Genomic DNA, 9015 nt, shown 5'->3' with positions numbered 1-9015 from the left:
GAGGGGCTGCCTGAGGGAGGGGCTGCTGTGAGGGAGGGAGGGGCTGCCTGAGGGAGGGGCTGCTGTGAGGGAGGGGCTGCTGTGAGGAGGGGCTGCTGTGAGGGAGGGAGGGCTGCCTGAGGGAGGGGCTGCTGTGAGGGAGGGGCTGCTGTGAGGGGGGGCTGCCTGAGGGAGGGGCTGCCTGAGGGAGGGGCTGCTGTGAGGGAGGGAGGGGCTGCCTGAGGGAGGGGCTGCTGTGAGGAGGGGCTGCTGTGAGGAGGGGCTGCTGTGAGGAGGGGCTGCCTGAGGGAGGGGCTGCTGTGAGGAGGGGCTGCCTGAGGGAGGGGCTGCTGTGAGGGAGGGGCTGCCTGAGGGAGGGAGGGGCTGCTGTGAGGAGGAGCTCCTGTGAGGGAGGGGCTGCTGTGAGGGAGGGGCTGCTGTGAGGGAGGGAGGGGCTGCTGTGAGGGAGGGGCTGCTGTGAGGAGGGGCTGCTGTGAGGGAGGGGCTGCTGTGAGGGAGGGGCTGCTGTGAGGGAGGGCTGCCTGAGGGAGGGCTGCTGTGAGGAGGGGCTGCCTGAGGGAGGGGCTGCTGTGAGGAGGGGCTGCTGTGAGGGAGGGGCTGCTGTGAGGGAGGGGCTGTTGTGAGGAGGGGCTGCTGTGAGGGAGGGAGGGGCTGCTGTGAGGGAGGGGCTGCTGTGAGGAGGGGCTGCTGTGAGGGAGGGGCTGCTGTGAGGAGAGGGCTGCCTGAGGGAGGGGCTGCTGTGAGGAGGGGCTGCTGTGAGGGAGGGGCTGCCTGAGGGAGGGCTGCTGTGAGGAGGGGCTGCCTGAGGAGGGGCTGCTGTGAGGGAGGGAGGGGCTGCCTGAGGGAGGGGCTGCTGTGAGGGAGGGGCTGCTGTGAGGAGGGGCTGCTGTGAGGGAGGGAGGGGCTGCCTTGAGGGAGGGGCTGCTGTGAGGGAGGGGCTGCTGTGAGGGGGGGGCTGCCTGAGGGAGGGGCTGCTGAGGGAGGGGCTGCTGTGAGGGAGGAGGGGCTGCCTGAGGGAGGGGCTGCTGTGAGGAGGGGCTGCTGTGAGGAGGGGCTGCTGTGAGGGAGGGGCTGCCTGAGGGAGGGGCTGCTGTGAGGAGGGGCTGCCTGAGGGAGGGGCTGCTGTGAGGGAGGGGCTGCCTGAGGGAGGGAGGGGCTGCTGTGAGGAGGAGCTCCTGTGAGGGAGGGGCTGCTGTGAGGAGGGACTGCTGTGAGGAGGGGCTGCTGTGAGGAGGGGCTGCTGTGAGGGAGGAGGGGCTGCTGTGAGGAGGGGCTGCCTGAGGGAGGGGCTGCCTGAGGGAGGGAGGGGCTGCTGTGAGGGAGGGGCTGCTGTGAGGGAGGGAGGGGCTGCTGTGAGGAGGGGCGTGCTGTGTGAGGGAGGGGCTGCTGTGAGGGAGGGGCTGCTGTGAGGGAGGGGCTGCTGTGAGGGAGGGGCTGCTGTGGAGGGAGGGGCTGCTGTGAGGAGGGGCTGCTGTGAGGGAGGGGCTGCTGTGAGGGAGGGGCTGCTGTGAGGGAGGGGCTGCTGTGAGGAGGGGCTGCTGTGAGGGAGGGGCTGCTGTGAGGGAGGGGCTGCTGTGAGGGAGGGAGGGGCTGCTGTGAGGGAGGGACTGCTGTGAGGGAGGGGCTGCTGTGAGGGAGGGGCTGCTGTGAGGGAGGGAGGGGCGGCTGTGAGGGAGGGAGGGGCTGCTGTGAGGGAGGGGCTGCTGTGAGGAGGGGCTGCTGTGAGGGAGGGAGGGGCTGCTGTGAGGAGGGGCTGCTGAGGGAGGGGCTGCTGTGAGGGAGGGGCTGCTGTGAGGAGGGGCTGCTGTGAGGGAGGGGCTGCTGTGAGGAGGGAGGGGCTGCTGTGAGGGAGGGGCTGCTGTGAGGAGGGGCTGCTGTGAGGAGGGGCTGCTGTGAGGGAGGGGCTGCTGCTGTGAGGGAGGGGCTGCTGTGAGGGAGGGGCTGCTGTGAGGAGGGGCTGCTGTGAGGAGGGGCTGCTGTGAGGAGGGGCTGCTGTGAGGAGGGAGGGGCTGCTGTGAGGAGGGGCTGCTGTGAGGGAGGGGCTGCTGTGAGGGAGGGGCTGCTGTGAGGGAGAGGGAGGGGCTGCTGTGGGGGAGGGAGGGGCTGCTGTGAGGAGGGGCTGCCTGAGGGAGGGGCTGCTGTGAGGAGGGGCTGCTGTGAGGGAGGGGCTGCTGTGAGGAGGGGCTGCTGTGAGGGAGGGGCTGCTGTGAGGAGGGGCTGCCGTGAGGGAGGGGCTGCTGTGAGGAGGGGCTGCTGTGAGGAGGGGCTGCTGTGAGGAGGGGCTGCTGTGAGGAGGGGCTGCTGTGAGGAGGGAGGGGCTGCTGTGAGGAGGGGCTGCTGTGAGGGAGGGGCTGCTGTGAGGGAGGGGCTGCCTGAGGGAGGGAGGGGCTGCTGTGGGGGAGGGAGGGGCTGCTGTGAGGAGGGGCTGCCTGAGGGAGGGGCTGCTGTGAGGAGGGGCTGCTGTGAGGGAGGGGCTGCTGTGAGGAGGGGCTGCTGTGAGGAGGGGCTGCTGTGAGGAGGGCTGCCTGAGGGAGGGGCTGCCTGAGGGAGGGAGGGGCTGCCTGAGGGAGGGGCTGCTGTGAGGGAGGGGCTGCCTGAGGGAGGGGCTGCCTGAGGGAGGGGCTGCTGTGAGGAGGGGCTGCCTGAGGGAGGGGCTGCTGTGAGGGAGGGGCGGCTGTGAGGGAGGGAGGGTCGGCTGTGAGGGAGGGACTGCTGTGAGGGAGGGGCTGCCTGAGGAGGTGTTGCTGTGAGGGAGGGAGGGGCGGCTGTGAGGAGGGGCTGCTGTGAGGGACTCAGTTCCAGAAGGGTGTACTGATTGCCTGTTGCCTCAGTATGGCTTCAGGTGAATCAGATTTCCTGGGGTGGGGAGGTAGGGAGGTGGACTCTTGGCAAGGTGAACCACAGACCCAATCCAGGAGACAAGAGTATGAAGTGTTCTGGGTGGCCTAGAATCTCAGGTCTCCACCCAGGGTCAGAGGAGACTTTGTAGTCCATTCTTTTAACCAGAAAGAAGTATAATTTCTTCCTACTAGCCTTCAACAAAATCCAAATACCTCCCTCTTTTCATTTGGGAATTTGAAAACTAACAGTTGGTAAAGCCGATGGGTTTACCTTCCTAGTGTTACCAGGCAAGTGGTAGATTGGCTCCAAATTCAAGGGAGTGGGATCTTCAATGCTCCAAGGGGCTTAATCCCTATCCCACCCTAATCTTAATTATTGGAAAGGAGGGTATAAAGGAAAATAAAATTAACAACCTGTTGAGATATAACTTGAGAGCAACCAAGTGGATTATATGTCTAATGCTAAGACATATAAATTCAAATACTTGAAATGACTATATCCAGGCTCTTGGGTGTGCCTTATTTTTCTCTAAGAGCCTGCCTGCCTGCCTTCTTTCCTTTTAAAGTGGTTTATTTTATTATATCTGTGTCTGGGTGTGCACATATGTGAACCTGCGTGTGGGTTCCTGTGGAGGCCAGAATATGGACTCTGATCCTTTGGAGCTGGAGTTACAGGTGGTTGTTAGCTAATGTGAACATTGAGAACCAACTGTGGTCCTCATAAGTGGTGAGCCATCGCTTTACCCCACCTCTCTTTCATTTTTATAAAATCCAATTCTGTTTCATGCTTGCTCATCCTGAAATTCTCCTGTGTGGGTTTATTTCCAGGAAAACTGGGGTTGCCTCTTTGGGGATCTTAGTCTGATTAGTAAGAGAATTCAGAAACAAACCAAGAAGGCAGTTCGAGGACAGTTTTACACGAGTTTGAGGAGAAAGAAAAATAGGAAAGCTTCACAGCTCGGGGGTGGTGGTGGTGGTGGTGGTGGTGGTGGTGGTGGTAAGGGGATGTAGAAGAGGAAGGGAGAAAGTCACGCCTTCTGTGTTATGGGCCAAGAATGCAGGCAAGTCCAGCATTGGAGGTTAGCAAGCAGCCTCAAGAAACATGAGGACCAGCAGGGAAGCCCGGGCTTTGGAGAGAGTCCAAAAATTCCCAGACCATCGGGGAAAGCATGCCCAAGCTTTGGTCAGTGTTTGAGGGAAAAAGAGACAGAAAGAAGGGAAAGGAAATGTTCTGCATTTCCAACTAACCAAGAAAAGTGGGCCGGTGTACACTGCAGATGTTCTGTAAGTAACCACATTATTTCTGGAGAGTGTGGGTACATTTTCTCATTAAGGAGACAATTATTCCTCCCCTCTCCTTAGGATATCTTCAGGTGAATCAGCTTTCCTGGGGGAAGGGGTACTTCCTGGCCAGGTGACTGATAGGCATAGTTGGCTTAACTCTGAAGAGAGGAGACAATAATGTGTAATGTTCTCATCTTTGGTGCATATTAGAATGCCATGTTTCCACCTTGGTCCAGAGGTGTTCTATTGTTTTGACCAGAAGTGACAAAGCTTGTTTGCCTTTCTAATGTTACTAAGGAATATGTAACAGAAAAGGAAGGTGGCGTCCAAAGCTGATCATGAGGCAGGGGTTCATTCTCATGGCTCCCAATGCTACCAATATATTTGGTTAAGGATCCAATTTTGCCTGAGTAGATATCGCTGAAAACAAATTCCTCAAAAGCTGCAGGAAATGATGAGGCACTGACTTAACTACTTTCATTTATTCTCTCCATGTTGGCACACCATCAAATCCCATCCCTTTAACCATTGAGACAAAGTGCAGCTACAACCATGAAAAGCTGAGCATCACCCACAGCAGAAACAATAGACACAACTCTGCTGCCACCTGTGCGGCCAGAGGACGTCATTTCAGAGAGTTCTGCTCTGGTGAAGTTGGGATTCTTGACTATCTGTGGGAAAGGATTTTAGGATGAGTCAGATAAGCAGAGTTGGAATTTATTAAGACAAAATCTTGTTAGAGTTGTGGCAGATGGAGGCAGGGAGACTGGATCTTGAGAAAAGGAGAACATATGAGCAAGACACGGGTGTGTGCTCAAGAGAGAGCAAGAGTTCTACTTAAGTGTCTTGACAGTTTAGGTGGCCTCAACTTACCTTTCTTGGAAGGGTTTCTTGGGAACCTAAAATAAGCTCATGGGATTCTTTGTTAAGAGCTTTGGACAATACAGTTAGATAAGATAAAATCATCGGTCACCCATATCAAGGAAATTCTCCTTTTGATAGTTAACAAAAACTAAGGCATAAGGCATATGTTTTCACTAAACAGGTGATAATCTTGTTTGTGAGAGTCTCAGAAAGTTCCAGGTTTAAATGGGGACATGTAGGTCACCTATACTTCCATCTTAAGCATGGCTCATTTGCCATTTTAACGTTCTTAAAGTAAACTATTTCTATAAACTGAGTATTGTTTCTACGTAGACAATCTATACAGGAAAAATTTTACTTCTGCGGAAATTCTTCACTCTCAGTTAATGAGACTTTTGCCAGATTCTAGGATCAGGGACTCTTTTCCTCCTCAGTTTCCCTAAGTCTTCTGAGTCTTTCTACACTGCTTTACACAGGCCTGATAAACAACTGGCTGAGTGAAAGTCCATACAATGTATTGCTAGTGACTCATGTTACTTGTCCCTCCAGGAATAAAGATTCGGATCCCTAACTGCAGGGTGAAGTGTTGCTGGAGCTATAAGGGTTAGAGTATGTATTCTGGCAGCCCTCGCCAGACTATCCTCCATGTTTACCAGGCCACCGTTCCTTACTAGGATCTCATGTTTGCAGGCCACCCGTGCTTACTAGGCCTCCAATGATGCTTACTAGGTCACCCATGCTTACTGGCCCTCCCATGCTTACTAGGCCTACTATGTTAGCAGGTTTTCCATGCTTACTAGGACTCTCAAGTTTATTAGGCCTGTCATACTTATCAAGTCTCCCATGCTTCCTAGGTCTCTCATGCTTCCTAGGCCTCCCATGCTTCCTGGGTCTCTTATGCTTACTAGATCTCTCATGCTCACTAGGCCTCCCATGCTCACCAGGCCTGTCATATTTATCAAGCCTGCCATGTTTACCAGGTCTCCCATGCCTATTAGGCCAATTAAAGAGCTAAAGTAATAGTGAAAAACATAAAACAGAAATTTACTTAATGTGACTTTGTTTCATTGGAAACACAGAGAGTCAATGACTCCTAACCCCAAGTCCATGTTCAGGGTTCTGGCGTGAGGTTTAAATCAAGGGCCAGTTATACATAGCTAAGTATTCCCTTCTAGGTACAGTCAGGTCCATTATTGACCAATTATTTCTTGGCTCTTCTCTTTCCTGCAAGGTGCTCTGACAAGGTGCAAATCTCTTTCTGGGAGACAAGTTTCCCTCTGGCTTTTCCCAGACTGCAGCCCTTTTCTTCACCCGTTCTCTTTATAATATTCTCATTCCTGCCAGGCAGGCCAGTTACAAAAGGTTGTGCTGCCAGAGGAAGTCATTGCTGACCCCTTTTCAAAGGTAGCCTGGACCTGCACATGAGTGATCTTAAACATCTGTGGAGAAAAGAGATAGCAGAGATAATTAAGGATGAGAACATAAACTCTTGTTCTTATCTTTATTTTCAGCCCTTTCAATGGTACCTTTATTTTTCCCAGTGACACATGTAAGGCTTCACAAACTCAAGTCCCCAGGAAAATCTATGCATGTTAAAGATTCTGCAAGAGTGACTGACAGAATAGATCAATGTGATTATGTTTGAATGTTGCACACCCAGAGCCAAATTATCTTGAGATCCCTTTATCTTAATAACCATTGATTTCCCACCTGCATCTGCCCTAACATTCTTAATAGACCCCTACCTTCTAGCCACATGAAAACTAACAATGTTGGCAGGTGGTAATTATTAACTAGAACACAGATTTTCCCACACTGCTGCAACTCACCTCTATGTGATGTTTCCACCAATGTATTTGACAATACCCTTGATTTATTACTATCTTTTGTTCTATAAATATAAAAACACCATTATATTGCCATGTTGAAAGACGGTGGTTGGGTTGGCCAGTGTGTGTGCTCCTGTGTCACAGGCACTTGTATTTGGCTCCAGAATGAACTATTTTGTACTCCTTTGGAAATCAGAGCTGTGGTTTTGCACCAACACCCAACACCTGTGTGTGGTGCTGAATAATGTAGCTCAAATCTCTTTACCTGTAACTTACCATTCCAAGTGGGTTGTGCTGAATAATGTAGCTCAAATCTCTTTATTGTAAGTGGCCTGCCAGGGACGAGAACATTCTAAGGAGGCGATGAGACTGGGAGGCAGCCATTGGCTGGGCAGTTTAGGAAAAAAAAGCTCCTAAAGGGAGCTGGAAAGATGGCTCAGCAGTTAAGAGCAAGCTCTATAAGAGCATCCCGTTTGTTCTTACAGAGGGTCCAGATTCAGTCCCCAGCACCCACATGGTGGCTCACCATCACTTATAAATCCAGTCCCAGAGGATCCCCCACCCTCTTCTGGCCTCCACAGCACCAGGCATGCATGTGGTGCACATACATACATGCAAACAAAACACCCATGCTCGTAAAATAAATGCATAAACCTTTTTTTAAGACCCCAAAGGAAATTGAGAACTTTCTTTCTTGGCTAGAACCCAGAAACAGCCTTGGGGAGACCATAGCCTCTTCCTTGCCAGAGGCTGAAGGTGCAAGAAGTGGACCTATTTTCCCTTTTCTCTCTTCTCCGAGGGGGAGTACCCTTTCCTGGAAACCACACTGAGAACTAACTGACACCAGAAAGACCTCAACACCTGGAAGAAAGCTGGACTGACTGGCTCATCCAGCCTCCCGTCCTCCACCACTAAAGCCTAATTAACCCCAAGGCAGCGAGACTGTGTTACCCTGTCTCGGTGACCCCTCCTGCTATATAGGGCCCTGCCTTCTTTCTCCCTTAAGCTCTCTCCAATAATTTTTTTCTGAAATTACCCTTGCTGGTCCGTGATTTTATTCTTTGAATTTGGGAGACGAGAATCTGAAAGCCTCTGCTTGGGCTGGCTTTGGTGGCCTTGAATCTCTAGGATCCTAGCCTCTCAAGCTAAGCACAGCAGTGCAGAGAAAGCTCTATCACAGCCAGAGAAGGCAGACACTCCTGTATTAGATACACTCCAGACCCCTCCTTGGTTATTTTGACTATGGAACAATAGAGGCCAAGGAACCATAACTTCCCGGGAATCTTATGCTGTGAGGCAAGAAAGCCTAAGGCGTGGGCCAATCAGAAGGAAGTTTTTCTCCTGGAAAAAGATTTGCAATTTGTCAGGTCTCTTGCAGGAGAGTAGACACTCCAATGATGGGTCAATAATAGTCAGGACCACACTTTGACTCCTAAGCTGTTTATAACCATGGCCCTGTATTTAAACTGCAACCTCACTTCAAGACCCTGAAGGTAGACCAGGGCAGGACAGGTCACTGGATCTCTTTGTCAATCTTTCCAGTGTGGCCACATTGAACAAATCTCATCTATCTGCTTTTTGCCATTAGTTTGCGTTGTTAAATGGGTTAGTTGAAGATGAAGGACCAAATATGGATTGTTGGGGTACTGGATGTGATCCCAAGTCTGGTAACTGTATTACTATGACACCAGAGCATGTGTACCCTTATTTGATCTCCCTTCATCCTCACTCTGTTGGAGACTAAGGATTGAAGACTGATTCTTTCAACTCTCTGACCCTCACTGGACTCTATGCACCCCCTTAGATTCCATGTGGCATTAGATCCATCCATAACAAAGATTCACAATTAGGAGTAATAACCACGGTGGTGGTAATAAGAACCTATGCAGCATTTAAACGTATTGTACTATGTGCATAGACAGTACATAGCAGGCCTTGAAATAAAAAAAAAAAAATCCATGTTTCTCTAGGTGCCCCTCCTTCCCCAGGGGAAATAAACACTTACATTCTTATTATCTTAAAACTTTTAATTCTATAAACAATAACAAACAAGCATCATGCTGCATCGTCCCAGACTCAATGGGAAGCAATGAGAAGAAAACAGCTGGCCAATCTCAGTGAACATGGAATGAAAAAATGGATAGTACGGTGTTATGAATTTGCATGAGTGGAGAAAGCCCAGGTGGCCAGGCCAGGGT

This window comes from Peromyscus leucopus, unplaced genomic scaffold (assembly GCF_004664715.2).
Source record: "Peromyscus leucopus breed LL Stock unplaced genomic scaffold, UCI_PerLeu_2.1 scaffold_811, whole genome shotgun sequence".
In the NCBI taxonomy this organism is placed as follows: domain Eukaryota; kingdom Metazoa; phylum Chordata; class Mammalia; order Rodentia; family Cricetidae; genus Peromyscus; species Peromyscus leucopus.
This window is presented reverse-complemented; position numbering follows the sequence as displayed.